Source organism: Podarcis liolepis (assembly GCF_965112155.1).
Source record: "Podarcis liolepis genome assembly, chromosome: 14".
In the NCBI taxonomy this organism is placed as follows: Eukaryota; Metazoa; Chordata; class Lepidosauria; order Squamata; family Lacertidae; genus Podarcis; species Podarcis liolepis.
Window position 1 is genome coordinate 36,497,917 of NC_139569.1, and position 19,431 is coordinate 36,517,347.

At 45.0% G+C, this 19,431-nt stretch overlaps 1 long non-coding RNA gene across 2 annotated transcripts in view; it reads left to right on the forward strand.

Annotated features, from left to right (window-relative positions):
- Window positions 1–19,431, forward strand: part of LOC310693410 — a 93,429-nt gene that overhangs the window by 41,241 nt on the left and 32,757 nt on the right. Inside the window, exon 4 of one of the 2 annotated variants that reach the window (XR_014519140.1) lies at window positions 552–925. This is a non-coding gene — a long non-coding RNA (uncharacterized lncRNA). Of the gene's footprint in view, window positions 1–549; window positions 926–19,431 lie in introns of both variants that reach the window. The other variant, XR_014519141.1, reaches the window with a different exon arrangement.

A 19,431-nucleotide genomic window follows, 5' to 3' on the forward strand; every position in this document is an offset into this window, starting at 1 on the left:
AGGAAGGATCCCTAGAGAACCATTGCCAGTCTAAAACTGGGCAATATGGTCTAGCAGTGTGACTCTGTATAAGGCAACTTCCTAGGTTTCTGTGTTCAACCAGCCAGAATTGGGTACTTCAGGACCTGGGAGAGCTCCCCTGGATGAACTGAAGTTGTTCTGACACATTCCAAAGACTAATCCTTATATTTGCAAGCTGGCCTGCTAACTGCCAGAATCATACCATATATATGTAAGACAAATGTCATTTTTACCAGATAGGACTCACATTACTTCTGCGCTGCTGTGGTGCAGATATTGCCAGTGAGGAGAGGGAAACAATCTCATCCTTTTGCCCTCACACAAGAAATTCTGGCTCCATCTTTTATTGTGCGTTAAGGCCCCCAAAGCTGAGTGCTTGTGTCTGTGAGTACAGTGTGAGAGTGTACAGTGATATATCAGTTCACAGGGATTATCTGTGTTTTTGTCTTCCTGTGTGTAACCATGGCATTATGCCCATGTACCGTACTCCGTGAGTAATGACGTTGTGCCTTATTGTCTCCCGCGCAGAGGCTGTGCGACATTCTGCTGCCGAGATAAGGAACTTCCAATTTGGCACGAGCTGCAAACGGCGATGAAGATGGAGGGCCACTGCGTGCGTCTCTGGCTTTTAATTCCCCCTGCCCTACTTCCTCCTCCTCAGTCCTGCTTTCCCCTCCCTGAAAGCCCATCCGTGCTGTGTGCGGTGCCCTCAAAGAACAAGTAGGAGGAGGCTGTGTGTGTGTGTGTCTGTGTTTGTGTATGAAAGAAGGGCAGCCCCTCTCCCTGAGAAGAGACCCTCTCAACAACTCCAGGCCACCCTGCCACAGCTTATAGGTTCTCGGTGCCAGGAAGCCATTTTGATGGAGTCAAATGCCGTTTTGTAAGATGGCCGCATTGACGTGAGGTAGGTTGCACAGCTGCTGAATCGTTACCGTAATGCCGAAGCCCGCCCTCTCCTCCCTTTTGATCTCGCTAATTAATTAACCCACAACGGCAGAACAATAGGCCAAGCTGGCACATCCCCATTGCTGTCTGTGCCACCTCCTTCCTCAGGCAGAAAAATCCTTGCCCTCCCGCACGAATAATTGAACTAATGGACTTTTCCTGCTTACCCTTCCTCATATATATATATATATATATTTGGTATGTGTTTATGCCTGTCTGCTGCCCATCCTGTTATCCAAATGAGGGTAGAGGCGCAGGGAGGGAGGAAAGAAATTGGTGCATAGGATGGAGTGGGGAAGAAATGAATGCTTTTATTTCTTTGCATGCCAAAAATAAATAAATACTTAGTGATTTTTAAATGGAGGGGGGGTCAGTGGGAGTGACACCCCCCCAGTATAAAACCCATTAGGGAAATGACAGGATGAGCTAGCTTTGCTTTTGGTATTGTAATAGCAAACTGTAATATCTGTTATTCCAATATGTATATGCATAAACATACATGCTCAGTCTCTGTATATTCAAATATGTTACCATATTCAAATATATCTGTAAGTAATTTGACATAGTACAAAGGACAGAAATCCACCTGTTCCTTTGTTTTGACTTTTTATGACTGCCTGGCCTATTAATGCTTTATTTTATTTTACTTATCTATTTATCTATCACCTCCATCCCACCTTTCTTCATATTAAAGACTCAGTGCAACAGGATAGAATACCCCCCCACCCCCACCGTTCAATATTATCAAGTCAAACAATGCAGAATCAAGCCAATCCTATAGATCGTTACTGCAGTAGACTGCTTCCAGTTGTGTGTGTATGTGGTTTTGTGTGTGTATGAATGAATGTGATCAGGGGTTGTATTCAAATTAAGAGAGTGTTCTGTCAGATTTCTCCTTGGTGCGACAGAACGTTCTCTCTTTCTCTCCCCCCCCCCACAGTGCTCCTTAAATATCTTCTGGGTTTCCCCCCAATGCTCCAGTGGAGGATGGCATGGGGTACACATGGGGGAAGAGGGCGAAGATCCCCTTGTGCTAGTACAAGAATTTAGTAGGATGCCATCCACATTACCTATATGTGTGTGCATAAGTGTTAAAAGGCATAATATATATTTGTTTCTCCTAAAGAGGATCAATTTGGACATTTTCCTGATGCCAAGGGGTAATCTGTTTATTCTTAATTCTGCTTTCCATGTAGCAACTCTGCAAAAAACAATACAACATAGGAACCACACTCCCATTTCAGAAGTAGCTCCCAAATAGCACTAACTGGAATACATGCCAGTAGTCTAAGGAGGGGCACTGCCACGTTCACAACCTGAAGTTTACGTATCCAGAGGGATATGTAAGCAGAGGTACAGCTGTGTGTGTGTGTGTGTAGAGAAAGAGAGAAATGTGAGTGTGCACATATTAGGCATGGCTAGTTTCTCCATTCTCTTAAAAGAGAATTTCTCATTTGACCATAGCATTTGGCAGGTGCAATCTGAAACAATGCTCTGGCAATTTTGTAATTTCTGCTGCAAAGCCAAAATAAAATGTAAACAGTGCGTGAGTTAAAAATAGGTTCTTTTAAAGGCCGCCTTGTGCAAATATACATTTTGGAGGCAGACTTGCAGTTTAGGGAGGGCAGGGGTGGGGCTGAAGGAGCATTTGCCCCCCCCCCCGAGTTTCAGAGCATATGCAAATAATCTTTTGGAGAGCTTGCTTTTCTGATTAGCTCTCTGGCCTGTTGCAGATGTAAACTTGCCAGCTTGGTTTATGAAGCCAGGAATGAGCATTTAGAACAATTCACTGAATGAATATTGTTTTAAACAATTAAATAGGCCCATGTCCTAAATGTTTACACCACAGTCATGTATCCTTTTGGATTTTAACTTCAGCTTGTGGGCACCAGGGAGGACTCTGTGGGCGCATCTGCACTCTCGAGCACCCCTGTTTTATGGCATTGGGCCTGTGTGAGCATCTCTGCGCTAGCATTTTGGCTGGGAGAGGTGGCATCTGTCCACCCCCCACAGTACCTTCTGGGACCAAAGGCGAGAGCGCTCCCTCCCTCCCACTGCCTCAAACCTGCTGTAAGGGCTTTTCTGATCTCATGCTGTCAGCTGATGGTGACAGCACACATGAACAATTTTGGGTCACAGTACTATAGAACAAGGGACACGGGTGGCACTGTGGGTTAAACCACAGAGCCCAGGACGTGCCAATCGGAAGGTCGGCGGTTTGAATTCCCGCAATGGGGTGAGCTCCCATTGTTCAGTCCTTGCTCCTGCCAACCTAGCAGTTTGAAGGCACGTCAAAGTGCAAGTAGATAAATAGGTACCGCTCTGGTGGGAAGGTAAACGGCGTTTCTGTGTGCTGCTCTGGTTCACCAGAAGCGGCTTAGTCATGCTGGCCACATGACCTGGAAGCTGTACGCCGGCTCCCTCGGTCAATAAAGCGAGATGATCGCTGCAACCCCAGAGTCGGTCACGACTGGACCTAATGGTCAGGGGTCCCTTTACCTTTACCTTACTATAGAAATACGCCTAACATTGAGTCAGATCATTGGTCCATTGTGTATTTCCTACACTGTCCAGCAATTATTCTCTAGGGTTTAAATGGGGTATCTGCAGCCTTATGTAGAGATGTTGAGAACTGAGCCTGGCAACTTCAGCGTGCAAAGCAGATTCTCTGCTGCTGAGCTATGGCCCTTTCCTAATTTGCAGTCCCCACCAATTTGCAGGGTTCTAAATGAAGATATTTTTGTATTGCATGGGGAAGTTTGCCCAGATGTCTGTGGGGCACACCTTCTCTTCCAGTCTGAGTGCCCCACATGTCCACAACACAAGCACACACTTCATATGAACGGGAAAATGATGATATCCTTAACCTTAGAGCTAGTGGGATGGGAGAACTTGTGGCTTTCCAACAGTTGTTGAGCTCCAACTCGTATCGGCCCTGCCAAATATGGCCAGAGATAAGGAAGGATGGGAATTGTGGTTCAGCAATAACTAGGGGGCCACAGGTTCCCCATTCCTGTTTTAGATGTGGGTGAAACTCAGGAAGTTAAAGGATCACCTAGGTAAAGATAAAGGTAAAGTGACCCCTGACCATTAGGTCCAGTCGTGGCCGACTCTGGGGTTGCAGCGCTCATCTCGCTTTATTGGCCGAGGGAGCTGGCATACAGCTTCCAGGTCATGTGGCCAGCATGACTAAGCCGCTTCTGGCGAACCAGAGCAGCACATGCAAATGCCGTTTACCTTCCCGCTGGAGCGGTACCTATTTATCTACTTGCGCTTTGAAGTGCTTTTAAACTGCTAGGTTGGCAGGAGCAGGGAACGAGCAACGGGAGCTCACCCCGTCACAGGGATTCAAACCGCCGACCTTCTGATCGGCAAGTCCTAGGCTATGTGGTTTAACCCACAGTGCCACCTGCGTCCCTAAAGGATCACCTACACAGGGCCAAATCGACTTTCTGTGCAAGAAATAGGATGCAGACCATGACAGATTTTTTTAGAAAGTTTTTTTTAAAAAGAAAAAAATCATTTCCCCATCAGTGCATCATATGGTTACATCCTGATCCGGCAAAAGAAACAGGCTTCCATGTGCAAATCAATATTTTAGATTCTCTTTCTCCCACACTTGCAGTTGGTGTAGACAGTGCCGTTTGATGTAGTGTTTGAAGACATTTCTGTATTCAGGCCCACCTCTCCCCTTGTCAAGCTATTGAGAAAGCTCTTAATTTCGTTGTGAGATTCTGGTTCCTGAGTGACTTGATAAGGCCTGCATATCTGGGACATTGTGGCTGCCTCTATGATTTTGAGCCTCTGCTTAGGACCTGACCTTTACACTGAAACGGAGAATCTGGCCACCTCTGATGAAATCCCTTTTGGACACTGACCGATTCCCGAACTGAAGCCATGACATAGAATCTTGGTTTTGAGACAGCCATTGAGACACACAGTGCAGGCCTATCAAAGTTGATTTACATGGCTAACTTAGGTTCACTTCACTAGGCCTACTCTTGAGTAGAACTTGGTTGGATGCAACCCATGATGTCTAATGGAGAGAAGCTGGGATTCCCCCTCCCCCACATGCACTTCTGGCATATGACAAACAAATAAACAAAACTAACAATAAACATGCATGCCTTTGCTAAAGCTGGTACAGGTGCACCTTGGTTCTCGGTCGCAATCTGTTCCGGAAGTCCGTTCGACTTCTGAAACGTTCAAAAACCAAGATGCGGCTTCTGATTGGCTGCAGGAGCTTCCTGCACTCACGTGGAAGCCATGTCGGACGTTCAGCTTCTGAAAAACGTTCGAAAACTGGAACACTTACTTTCGGGTTTGCGTTATTCGGGAGCCAATTTGTTCGTCAGCTAAGCCGTTCAAGAACCAAGGTTCCGCTGTATCCCCAAACCTTAACTAGGGTTTAAATGCATTCAAACAAAATGCATAGTCTTAACTAGAGTTGGCAGTATTGGGGAGCTGGTAATTGGTAATGGGTAATGGAAGCTTTCAGGATTTAATTTTACTCTTACATGACACTTTACAAAGTCATCTGTTTTTGTGATGATGGGCTCCATAAATCTCAACTGTCTGTCTCCCTTCCCTTCTTCGTCTGTCTGTCTTACCATGTTCTATCCATCTCTGCCCTTCCATCTGTTTCTTGAGTTGTGCCTTGGACTGAAAAAGCATGTTAACAGTGTTTATGGGGGGTAGCGGGTGGGTGGGAATTTGTCTGGCTGGTATCATAAATGTGCCAATGGGGGAGGCACTGGGTCAGAAGCCAGAAGTGACCAGATGGTGTTCCAGCTTTCCCAAATCCTTGTCTTGGGGCTCCTCCCCTCTTGAAAATGGTCAAACTCCTCGCTGCTATGAGTCTTCCTGATCCTACCTAATCTCTCTTGGATTGGATAGAAATATGCCCTTCCAAGCAGAAACCGACTCAGCCTCCCTTGTGTCCATGATCTGAATATGAAGGCTCAGATCTCTAAGCCATGGAAGGGATTGTGGATGCAAATTCAGTACTTGCATCCTAGCGCTGTAAAATTGGAAATGCAATTTTACTGGAGAGCCAGTATACATGTAATGAAGAGAGACGGGGGAGATGCAGGTTCATAGCTGGGTGGGGATTCAATTCCAACTGGGAAGCCTAATTTATTTATTTATGTATATTTAAATAATTTATATTATTGCCCTTTGCACAGGCCACTGGCTGGTTTGCAATAATAACCTACCTCACAGGGCTAATGTAAGAACAAAATGGGGGACGCCGACACCCCTGTATACTGCTCTGAGCTTCTGGGGTGCTGGGGGATGCAGAGGTACAGACAGGGAAAGTGCTATTGATGATGGCTACTAACCTTGATATGGGACGCGGGTGGTGCTGTGGGTTAAACCACAGAGCCTAGGACTTGCCGATCAGAAGGTCGGTGGTTCGAATCCCCACGACAGGGTGAGCTCCCGTTGCTCGGTCCCTGCTCCTGCCAACCTAGCAGTTCGAAAGCACATCAAAGTGCAAGTAGATAAATAGGTACCACTCCGGCGGGAAGGTAAACGGCATTTCCATGCACTGCTCTGGTTCGCCTGAAGTGGTTTAGTCATGCTGGCCACATGACCTGGAAGCTGTATGCCAGCTCCCTCGGCCGATAAAGCGAGATGAGCACCGCAACCCCAGAGTCGGCCACAACTGGACCTAATGGTCAGGGGTCCCTTTACCTTTACTAACCTTGATAGCTTGATCTGCCTCCACAATTGGTAGCAGCAACGCTTCTGAATGCCGGTTTCTGGAAACCACAGGACAGGAGAGTGTTTCTTGTGCTCTATTTCTTCTTACTGTTTTCCCACACACATTTGGTCAGTCACAATGAGAACAGCATGCTGACCCTAGATGGGCTCTTCTTATGACCTTATGAAAACTGCACAGGTGTAAGATTCATTGTAACCCCGCCCTGGGATTGAAATAGAAGGCAGGAGAATGTTTTGTGAATTTTGCGAAAGCGAAAGTAGCATTTCAAGAAAGAGAACACTGTTAGTCTACTGCAGCAGAAAGTGAAAGAATGGAAGCATAAGGCCTGTATCTGATTAAGTCCTATTCAGAGTAGATGCACTGAAATTAATGAACCTACGTGAGTAATGTCTAAGTTCAGTAGGTCTACTCTATGTAGGACTAGTGTTTGGTACCACCCTAATATGTTTATTATGCCATAAGCTTTCATGGGCTAGAGGCCACGTCAGATGCATTAAATGTTATTCTGAGTTGACAGATACACACATGCACACAGTGGAAAAAAGGAAGTAAGCCTTGAGACTAGAGGGAAATGAAATGAAAATGCCATACTTTTTGCACGTGTATATTGAGTTTTTCCTTGTAAAACCTGTCCAAAGGACCTGAATATCTAGGTGAGTTTGTGGCAAAATTCAAATCCACCAATGCAAATCAAGAACTTGATTTCCTGATGGTTTCGCATTGTGTGATTTGCACTAGCCAGTTTCTATCTGCCTTTTCCATGTATGTTGGTTTCAGTTCTACAGGGTAGTGGAAGTTCTGTCCTGTCCTGCTTTTAAGGCTGTGATCCTAGCTAACGCTGACTTGAGAGTAACTCCCACTAAACTCAACGCGACTTAACTTCTGAGTAGATGTGTACAGACTGCATAGTAAGAGTACGATCTGGGCGTGAACTCTCTGAAAGGCCTTGGGCAAGCCACAAACTGCAAAACATTTCATGCCTATAACCTTAGTCACCTCTGCAACAATCCTGTGAGGTACACCAGTATTATCCCCACATACACTTGTGTGCTGAGTGATTAGGGACTTTCTAAGGCCACCAAATGAGTCTTATGGCTGAGTTGACCTTTTGAATTGGTGTGGCTTGTACTGTTACTTGCTATATGCTATTTTAGACTCCTTGGATTAAAAGAATCAGGAATTCCTTCTTCCCAACAGCTCACAGGGGCTGGGTGTGTGTGCTGAGTGTGTTTAAAAAACCATTTTTGAAAAACCAGCATTTCGTACTGTAGTACATGAAGTAAAGAACCATCCATTGATGGTTGTGTCTAAATATGCATGTCTAAGTATATCACCACTAGTGGACATTGTGCTTTACACAGTGATATATTGAAATCAGGCAAGCACCTTCATGGTATTCTTTTCAGCGTTTTCAGCAAAAAAACATTTTTGTTTATAGACGAGCCTACCCAAATATTTAGAATGTTGACATGTGCTTACTGTGTTTTCAGTGTATTGTTGATTTTAATTTTTTGAATGTTTTAAATTGCTGTAAATTATTTTATTGATAATTTTATTGTTTTGTAAACCACTTTGATGGGTTCTTTTTTTAAAGCAAGTGTATACTGTATTTTTCCGTGTATAAGACGCCCCCACGTATAACATGACACCTTTTTTTTGAGCCCCAAATTAAGAAATAAATATATTTATATATTTAATTGCAACATTCCATGTATAAGATGACCCCCAATTTTAAACTTTAAAAAATTGGGGGAGAATATAATCTTATACACTGAAAAATACAGTAAATTGTATTAAATAAATAGGCAACTTCCATGGAGCTTGCACTCTAAAACAGCCTTCATCAACCAGATCTGTTGGACTACAATTGCTATAAGCTGTCCAACACATCTGGAAGGTACCAGGGTTGACTGGGAAGTCTTAGGGCAACAAAGGATGGATGGCAGTAAGTGTCCTTTTTTATATATAGATACAATTTCAGCTTCGTTTCAGTTTGGATGAAGACTGTTAAACACAGGGCTACGATGTGAGAATAGGGCAACTCTTTAAAATAAGGATGTCTGGCTACCCTAGGCCAGGACTTACCATGGCTTTGTCTGCCTGGCTAAGAAGGTGAAAGTGAACCAAATTGGACAATGTTCTGCTCTCGCTCAGAGGTGGGGGCACAACTTTGGCTCCCTGCCAACTACAGCTTTTGCAGCCTTTTGTTATCTGATGTTTCCAGCGCATGCCTGGCAATCCATTATTTAGGATTTAGGTTACGGGTTTTTTTTGGTGTGTGCACGTTTCTTTGTTCCGTTTTTAAAGGAGGAAGGTTTTTGCTGTGGAATTATGTGGATTTTCTAAGGGTGCTCCATGCACGCCCAGGGACACACGCTGTGGCTCTCCATGCATGTGACGAGGGTAAAATGAGAGGTCCGAGCATGAAAGATTAGGCACGCATCTAAGGACCTGCGTGGGAAAGGTGCCAAGAAGCAAATGATCAAAGAGGAACATGTGCATCTTGCACTAGAATTTGCTGGACGGCCAGATCTGTTGCAATTTATTTCCTTTCTTTCTTTCGCTCCCCCCCTCTGCGTTTGTGTAGGTCCTTGATTGCGTGGCCAGTTAAAGGAAGGCTTGCAGTCTGACCTGGTGTAATAAGGAAGGTGGCATAGACAAAGGAAAAACCAGGGGAGGGGGTTACTACAGCTCAGGGCTGTAGTAGCTGAGTGAACCCATAACGATGGAGCGAGTTGGTATTTGTCTAAATCAGAGGTAGGGGACTTGTCTTCTGCAAATGTTGTTGGGCTTCAACTTCCATCATCATCCCTGACCATTAACTACATTTAGTGTTGTTGTTGTTAAAAGACAGGTAAAAAAAAAGTACAGTATCACATTACAAATATTTAAAATGCCCTAAATTAAACTTTACACTTATGGTTGAGAGGAAACATTTTTTGTTGAATTTCGAATGGTCAGGCTTGATAATTTAACTGTTTTGCTATAATGTAAATTCTTTGATCAATTAATTGGAATTAATTTAGAGTTAGAAAAGAATGGAAAAATACACACACGGATTTATATTTGCTTTTTGTAATTTTCCATGTATGACTTGGTACATGAGGCGATAAAGTACTATATATTTTATAATTATATGTATATATATAATTTGTGTGTGTTATTTTTAAAAAGATAATAGGGAATTTTGGTAGTGTGCAATTTTAATCAAGTGGTGAATTCATTCAAAACCGGTGATGATGAACTGATCCTTAAAAAAAAAATAAAAAAATAGGGAGCAGCCTTATGGGCCAAATGGGGAGGCCTGACAGGCCTAATTAAGCCCAGTAGATGGAGGTTTCCAACCACTGGCTACTTTGTCCTCATCATGAGAAGGGCCATAGTTCAGGGGCCATAGCTCAATTGCAGATTTAATATCCTGGGCTCTATCCCTGGTGTTCCCAGGTAGGAATGAGAACCCCAGCCTGGACCTCTAGATTGTCAAACTATAATCCTGACCTAGATGGATCAATGGTCAGACTCAATTTAAGGCAATTTTCTATGTTCCAAGGAACTGAAGAATTGCCCTGGTGAACCAGACAAAGCCCTATCTAGTGTAGCATTCAGTTATTAACAGGGGTTAGATAAAGGGTAAAGGGACCCCTGACCATTTGGTCCAGTCCTGGCCGACTCTGGGGTTGTGGCGCTCATCTCGCTTTACTGGCCAAGGAAGCTGGTGTACAGCTTCCGGGTCATGTGGCCAGCATGACTAAGCCGCTTCTGGTGAACCAGAGCAGCGCATGAAAATGCCGTTTACCTTCCCACCAGAGCGGTACCTATTTATCTACTTTCACTTTTACGTTCTTTCGAACTGCTAGGTTGGCAGGAGCAGGGACTGAGCAGCGGGAGCTCACCCCGTCGCGGGGATTCGAACAGCCGACCTTCTGATCGGCAAGTCCTAGGCTCTGTGGTTTAACCCACAGCGCCACCCATGTCCCTTAACAGGGGTTAACCAGGTGCTTCTAAGTGTTTTGCTACAAGAGCGTGAAGGTGATAGTCTTTCCTGGTAGCTGGTACTCTGAGGTATACTGCCTCTTAATATGGAGGCTTAACTATCATGGCCAGTACAATTGCTCGACCTCTGCCCTCCATAAACTTGCTTAATCCCCCCTTTAAAAAAGCCATCCTGAAATAGTGGCAGTGAGTCCCATAGGTTTCTTGTATCTATTGATTTGTATATCCTGCCATTCTAGTTTCCATGCACCACTCAGAGCAGCATTGTGCAATGTGCACACATTTTGCCATGACTCCAGAGTCCAGCAGCAGTCAAGACTCGGAGTCAGAGGTTGCAGATTTTCTAGCTCAGGAACCAGGCCAGATGTAGGGCCTGCGACTGATGCTGAGGAACATGAGCTGCCAGAACAAGCTCTTGTATCTGTAGGGCCAGAGCCTGGAGCCTCACAGACACTTTCTTATGAGCCTGAGGAAGCAAGTGCCTCATCTCCCAGGACCTCACCAGTCCAGTGGTGCAGGTGGGAGACTTGGAAACAGAGGAGGAACATTTATATTCAAGCCAGAATCTAGAGTGGAGTCTGAGAGAGATGATCCAAGGGGAGGAGCTTTAAAAGGCTCAATCTGCTCTGGCCTTTGTGGAGAAAGTTGTTCAGTTGGAGCTATCCATAGTCCTGCAAATTTTGTCCAGCCCTGTCTTCTTTTTTGTGGGACCTGGCAGCGAATCAGATCAGAGCATATTTATGCATTAAATCAAGGGTCAGCAAGCTTTTTCAGCAGGGGGCTGGTCCACTGTCCCTCAGACCTTGTGGGGAGGGGGCGGACTATATTTTGAAAAAACATAATGAACAAATTCCTATGCCCCACAAATAACCCAGAGATGCATTTTAAATAAAAGCACACATTCTACTCATGTAAAATCACCAGGCAGGCCCCACAAATAACCCAGAGATGCATTTTAAATAAAAGGACACATGTAAAAATACGCTGATTCCCGAACCATCCACAGGTTGGATTTAGAAGGCGATTGAGCTGGATCCGGCCCCCAGGCCTTAGTTTGCCTACCCATGCATTAAATGCACAACTGCTGCCTTTGGTCTGTTCTGAACCTTAATGCAAGACTTTCTTGACTCTCCATTCATTCTCTCTCTGTGGTGTTTGTAACTTGAAAGCCTTTAGACTGAGAGTGAGCAGGAGAGTTAATCATGACCCTAGACTAGGAGATTTGGCCAGAGGTTGTCATCCTAAATGCACTTTCAGGGGGGTAAAAGACATCTTGCTTGGATAAACCTCTGTGCTTCTGGGTAAACCTGTTTGGGCATTTGTGTTTTGTTTCCATTTATGAACAACTTCCTACAAAGCGTATTGAAGTGATTTAACAATAAAAACACAAACAATTTGTGCACTCGCCCACACCAATTTCATATATAAAAACAATTATATTATATACCATTAAAGACACAGACTAGGATAAAAAAAATTTAAAATCTCCATTTAAAAAGCTTGTTGGAAAAGGAAAGTCTTCAGAAGACAGCAGAGGAGGTGTCCCATCTCATATGTAATGGGAGGAAGTTCCAAAGGCAGGTGCTGCCACACTAAAAGCCTGACTCCTACATCATACAGAACGGATCTCCTGATGAGATGGTAGCTGTAGGAGGTCCTCTCCTTCAAAGCACAGCGATTGGCTGGGGATATAGGTTGTGAGATGATCATTTAGGTACCCTGTTCCCATCGTTCTACCCGGACACTGAGGTCCAGCGCTGAGGGCCTTCTGGCGGTTCCCTTGCTGCGAGAAGCCAAGTTACAGGGAACCAGGCAGAGGGTCTTCTCGGTAGTGGCACCCGCCCCATGGAACGCTCTCCCACCAGATGTCAAAGAGTATTACTTTTGTATAATAGACCACTTTTAATACGCTCTCACATCACCCTCTCTTTCCTTCCACACAAGCAAAGTGTGTGATCAGTATTCAGGGACACATTCCAGCCAGGCAAAAACACTCAAGTAGGATGCAAACAAGATGGCAGTGAGGGGTGTGGCCTGGGCAGAGGGGGTGTGGCTAGGGAGGGTTCCAAGGGCCAAATAGAAAGGCCTGGAGGGCCACATCCAACCTCTGAGCCTGAGATTCCCCACCCGTGCCGTAAGTGATGTGAAATAACTATTCTGTATTTTAATTGCTGCGAAGCTCTTTGTGGGACCAGATTGTAGGTTAGTTTGCCACAAAGGCCACACTGGCCCTGAATGTGGCTGTTCAGCAGTGATGAGGAGCAGACGGTGCATGGACAATGACAGTAACAAACTGCCAGAGATGTGCATGACGGCCACATTTATGCTTTCTGGATTCTCCCCTTTCCCCATGACTCAAAGAGGATTTTAGCTTGCAGTTTCTAAGACCTCCCCTTCTCTTGCTGTTGGCCATGTATTATTCTGCCACAAACTGAGAGGGGAATTCTGTGTGCAGGTTTCTAGAAGTGTCAGAAATGATCAACAGTTAAATGCAAAGATGGTGGTGAGCAGTTAAGGGAAAGCCAGTGAACTGATGGCTGGGAAGCATGCGAGGCCCGTGAGGCCTGTCAGTGATAATTCCTGGAGGGGGCAGAGAGGTTGCTGGTGGATTGGAATTGCCTGCATTCCAGTCCTAAGGCAAAGTCCAGTCGATGACCACATAACAGGCCTGAGTAAAAGTCAGAAGCTATATCTGCCCGCTTGACTCATTCTGCCTGAAGGAGAGGAGCATTGGAAGCTGCCTTATGCAAGATTGTGCTTTTACTTGTCTGCCCAGCATGGTAGTACATAATAAGATAATTGCTGGATCAGGCCAAAGGCCCGTGTAGGGTAACATCCTGTTCTCACAATGGCCAACCAGAGGCCTATGGGAAGCTCACAAGCAGGACCTGAGTGTCACACTTGTAATTCGTGGCAACTGGTATTTAGAGACATACCCAGTGGGTTAAGCCACAGAGCCTAGGACTTGCCAATCAGAAGGTCGGCGGTTTGAATCCCCGCGACGGGGTGAGCTCCCGTTGCTCGGTCCCTGCTCCTGCCAACCCTAGCAGTTCGAAAGCACGTAAATTGCAAGTAGATTAATAGGTACTGCTCTGGCGGGAAGGTAAATGGCGTTTCCGTGCGCTGCTCTGGTTTGCCAGAAGCGGCTTAGTCATGCTGGCCACATGACCCGGAAACTGTATGCTGGCTCCCTCGGCCAATAAAGCGAGATGAGCGCCACAACCCCAGAGTTGGTCATGACTGGACCTAATGGTCAGGGGTCCCTTTACCTTTACCTTACACCTGACAGCAAAGGGAGAACATAGGTATTGTTAACTAAGAGCTACTTGTAGCCTTATCCTCTGTGAATTTGATTGCAAGAACCATCAGTCCCTGATCTCTGGCAGAGGTGTGTTCATATCAACTGCTCCCTCACTTTTTAAGAAAAAAAAACCTTGAGGTGACAGCGGATTGAACTTGGGACCTTCTGCATGCAAAGCGTGCCCTCTACCTTTGAGCTATGGTCTCGAGTAGGAACTGAGGTCTCTGGAGCTACCCCAGAATACAATATCCTTGAAACACAGAGGCCCCATCTGCAATATGCATTTAAAGCAGTAACATACCTCCTTAAGCAGTCCTTGTTCTCCCTCCTGCTCCACTCCTGGGCTTGTAATTTCTTAAGGGTGCTGAGAGCTTTTTAGGAGATGCCTATTCCCCTCATAGGGCTGCAATTCCAAAAAGAGGTTTAACAATCAGTGGTTTACACCCCCCCATCTTCAAGATGTCTTTGACAAAAGTGTCTCTCACTAAATGTAAACAAACTGTGAAAAAGACCCTATGAACTGAAAGTGGAGACATTAGAGGTACCATTCCCTGTTTATCTGTTTTGTAATACCAAAAATTCCTCAATAAATTAAAATATATATATATCAGTGGTTTAAGTCAGGGAATTGTAGCTCAGGGCAGGGAATAGGGGTCTTGTAAGCACCCGCAACACCCTGAACAAACTACAGTTCCTAGGATTCTTTGGTGAGAAACCTTGATTGTTTAAAGTCGTATGCCTTAAATGTAAAGTGAAGATGGGGCCAGGATCCCTTAAACCACATATAATTGCTCAAAAAGTTTTATTTTTGCAGAGTTTAATCTCCCCCCCCTCCCAAGCAGGTTTATGAACTAATCTGGCTTTGTGACCAATGTGTCTGGTAATGAATCTGTTGTTAAAGCATTTTTGCTTTAGGCAAGGTTTCTGATATTTAAGCTGCCTGTAGCTGAGATGTAGTCAGATGGTGGATCACAAATAGCCCTGGGGCATGGTCTTGATGTATCCATCTTGCTGAAGCTAATCAGTCTGTGTCTGGTCAGTGCCTGGATGGGTGACCACCCATTAAGCATCACGTGGTGGGTGTGATCCTTGAGTTCTATGATGGAAGCAGGGACGTGGGTGGTGCTGTGGTCTAAACCACTGAGCTTTGCTGATCAGAAGGTCAGTGGTTCGAATCCCTGCGATGGGGTGAGCTCCCGTTGCTCTGTCCCAGCTCCTGCCAACCTAGCAGTTTGAAAGCATGTCAGTGCAAGTAGATAAATAGGTACCGTTGTAGCGGGAAGGTAAATGGCGTTTCCATGCACTCTGGTTTCTGTTACTGTGTCCCGTTGTGCCACAAGCAGTTTAGTCATGATGGCCACATGACCTGGAAATCTTTCTGTGGACAAACGCTGGCTCCCTCGGCCTGAAAGCTAGATGAGCGCCGCAACCCCATAGTCTCCTTTGACTGGACTTAACCATCCAGGGGTCTTTTACCTTTACCTTTACCTCTTTTTTATAGTTCCTAGCATTATTTGGAGGAAACCATGACCGTTAGAGATATAACTGTTCTTGAAGCAAAGGGTGTTGTTTGATGTATCCAGGGTCCCTTAACACAGATGAGTTATGCCATAACAATTGAGAGATTCTGAACATGCCACCTTGTTTGAAAAACACAACACACATCGCCGGATCACAGAAATGCTAGTAAACAAAAAAAGTAGACCACGCAAGATGGAAGTCGGCCAATTCCCATTGCAGCTTATCTGTAAAGGAAGCCTCTTATGAAAGAATTAACCATTTATCTGCTCCGAGACAGGCAGAATTGCAACAAACTTGAAGATGAAGAAGGAGATTATTTCGTTCTCATTCTGTCTACTTAGTCTTTTTTGTCTGGTGACTAGATAATGCTGGAATCTCCTGCAAGAAAAGCTGGGAGAGAAGTAGCAGTAGATTAAATACTCATTTATTATTTCTGTGCTACTACAACTAGGCCTGGGTGCTCAATAATGGTGGATGTAATCCTTATATTATTTGCGCAAACGTTTAATTAGATTAGACAGGCTTTGTAAATATAGTAAATATAGTTTTGCAGCGTACGTATGCAACATGGAGGTGCCCTCCCATGTTTTCACGCTTGGGCACATTTATGCTGTGGGATGTGTATGCTGGCATGTCTATCATCATCTTCAGTTGCACCCAATTCACACCTCCCTTTTGTTGACATGTTCTTTGCTCCCCCCCCCCAAAAAAAAACACCTGACTAAATCAGATGACAGTAGATTTTATTTATTTGAAATAGTGTGCTGGAATAGAAGGAAATCTAGTCACACAGAGTCTTACACAGCACATAAACTATGGAACTCCCTGCAGTGATGGCCACCAACCTGGGATGGCTTTAGAAGAGGATTGGACAGATTCATGGAGGACAAGGCTCTTCAGTGGCTGCTAGCCACAATGGCTATGTTCTGCCTCTACATTTGGAGGAAGCGATGCTTCTGAATGCCTGGAAACCACAGGAGGGGAGAGTGCTCTTGTGCATGATTCCTGCTTGCAGGTTCCCCACAGGCATTGTGAACCAGGTCCCATGTTTGATATGGGTATAAATATTTGCATCGGGGCAGTGGCGTAGTGTGGGGGGTGCAGGGGGGCCGGCCGCACCGGGCGCAACATCTGGGGGTTAGGGTTAGGGGGCGCAAATCCACGGGTTGGGGGCGCAAATCCACGGGTTAGGGGGTGGAAATCCACGGGTTAGGGGGCACAAATTACTTGCCTTGCCCCAGGTGCTGACAACCCACGCTACGCCACTGCATCGGGGTGGATATGTTCTTTGGCATTTGAAACCCACACGGGTCCATCACAGTCCTGCATTTGAATTCATCACATTTGCTAGCGTTTTGCCCGTTGCAATTAACTCAAGCCTGTTAATTGAGTGAGAATAATAATAATAGTAATAATAGTAATAATAGTAATAATAATAATAATAATAATAATAATAATAATAATAATAATAATAATTTGTTTATACCCCGCCCTTCCTGGTTCAGGGCGGCTAACAACAAATTTAAAACACTTAATTATAAAAGCAGCATAAAATACGGTATAAAAACATGAATAACAATAAAATTCAAAAATAAAATATCAATCAGATAATCCCCAGGGCTAGCTGGCTGAATTGGTCCTACTTGGGCCAGCGAGGAGGCCAGGGGAGAATTTGCTGTGGGGTCTCAGAACAGGTGATCTAGACTCCAAATTGTCTTCCTGGATTTACATTTGCACACTCTAAATCCACATACTCCCATCCCGACTGGCTTGAGTTGTAGTCCATGTTTCACAATAATGTGTACATGTATTGTGAGTTAGGTTTACTCTCAAAAGTCTTCGTTCAGCAACGAATCTTTGCAGTCCTTTTTGTAGCCATCTTGTGCATGGCAGAAAGAGAAGGCCACAGTTCTGAATGCACTGAATAGTTCTAGGGGATTTTTTTCAGCGGGAACTCACCGGAACTGAGTTCCGGCACCTCTCAGGTAGGTGCCACTGCCATTATAAGAGAACGAGGGAGGAGTTCATGGTTAGTTCCAGCACCTCTTTTTCTAGAAAAACAGCACTAAATAATTCCATACAAACAAACAAATGGCAGAAGACATTAGCAAGATCAAAACTTTGCGAACAACCTTATGGTGAAATAGATGATTTAAAAGTTCCTGTCCACCTACTTTTTTTTAATTAAAAAAATAGCTTAAAAAGATTAGCTTCCTTTGTATCCTGGAACACCCACTTTAATATTCAGATATCATCAATGTGTGCCTCCCGATCACACCTCCCCTTCCAAACACTCAGAAAAAAATGTTTAGGATTTCAAAATCTGGCATACGCCACAGCCATTGTGAGATCCACTTTGCAAGAGCTTAACCTGTCCAATTATGGTGCTGGAGGAGACTCTTGAGAGTCCCATGGACTGCAAGAAGATCAAACCTCTCCATTCTGAAGGAAATCAGCCCTGAGCGCTCACTGGAAGGACAGATCGTGAAGCTGAGGCTCCAATACTTTGGCCACCTCATGAGAAGAGAAGACTCCCTGGAAAAGACCCTGATGTTGAGAAAGATGGAGGGCACAAGGAGAAGGGGACGACAGAGAATGAGATGGTTGGATGGTGTTCTTGAAGCTACTAGCATGAGTTTGATCAAACTGCGGGAGGCAGTGGAGGACAGAAGTGCCTGGCGTGCTCTGGTCCATGGGGTCACGAAGAGTCGGACACGACTAAACGACTAAACAACAACCTGTCCAAAATAGGTACAATTAGCAATAAGAACATCCCCACTGGATCAATTCAAAAGTCCATCTTCTCTGGCGTCCTGGTCTCATGGCGTCCAACAAAATCCCTGCAGAAGCCTGCAAGCAGGAACTGAGCCCACCAGCACTTCCCGCCTTGGATAGCGGAAATAGAATAGGGCCATTGTGCCTAGCAGCCATGGAGAACAGCCACTTGCCTCTACAGTGGTACCTCGGGTTACAGACGCTTCAGGTTACAGACTCCGCTAACCCAGAAATAGTACCTCGGGTTAAGAACTTTGCTTCAGGATGAGAACAGAAATCGTGCTCGGGCGGCACAATGGCAGCGGGAGGCCCCATTAGCTAAAGTGGTACCTTAGGTTAAGAACAGTTTCAGGTTAAGAACGGACCTCCAGAATGAATTAAGTTCTTAACCCAAGGTACCACTGTAGTTGTAGGTGGCAACTCACTCCATGACAGCTCTCTAAGGAGACAGGACATCCACATAGTCGGAGAGAGGATGGTAGTAATGATGGGTTCCAATTGACAAACGAAGCACTATGATACCCTCATACAGATCCAGCCAGATGGGTGAGGTATAAATAAATTATTATTATCATTATTATCATTATTATTATTATTATTATTAATCCGTCTCCAAGAGGCTTGGCTGGAGAGCTTCCTGATGAACCAGGCCTTAAAACAGCATCTTGTCTCGATAATAATAATAATAATAATAATAATAATAATAATAATAATTTATTTATACCCCACCCATCTGGCTGCTGGCTGGGCTTCCTCAGCCACTCTGGGCGGCTTCCAACAAAATATTAAAATACCATAATACATCAAACATTAAAAGTTTCCCTAAACAGGGCTGCCTTCAGATGTCTTCTAAAAGTCTGGTAGTAGTTGTTCTCTTTGACATCTGGTGGGAGGGCGTTCCACAGGGAGGGTGCCACTACCAAGAAGGCCCTCTGCCTGGTTCCAGACAGAGTGGTGTAGTGGTTAAGAGCGGTAGTCTCGCAATCTGAGGAACCGGGTTCGTGTCTCTGCTCCTCCACATGCAGCTGCTGGGTGACCTTGGGCTAGTCACACTTTTCTGAATTCTCTCAGCCTCACTCACCTCACAGAGTGTTTGTTGTGGGGGAGGAAGGGAAAGGAGAATGTTAGCCGCTTTGAGACTCCTCCA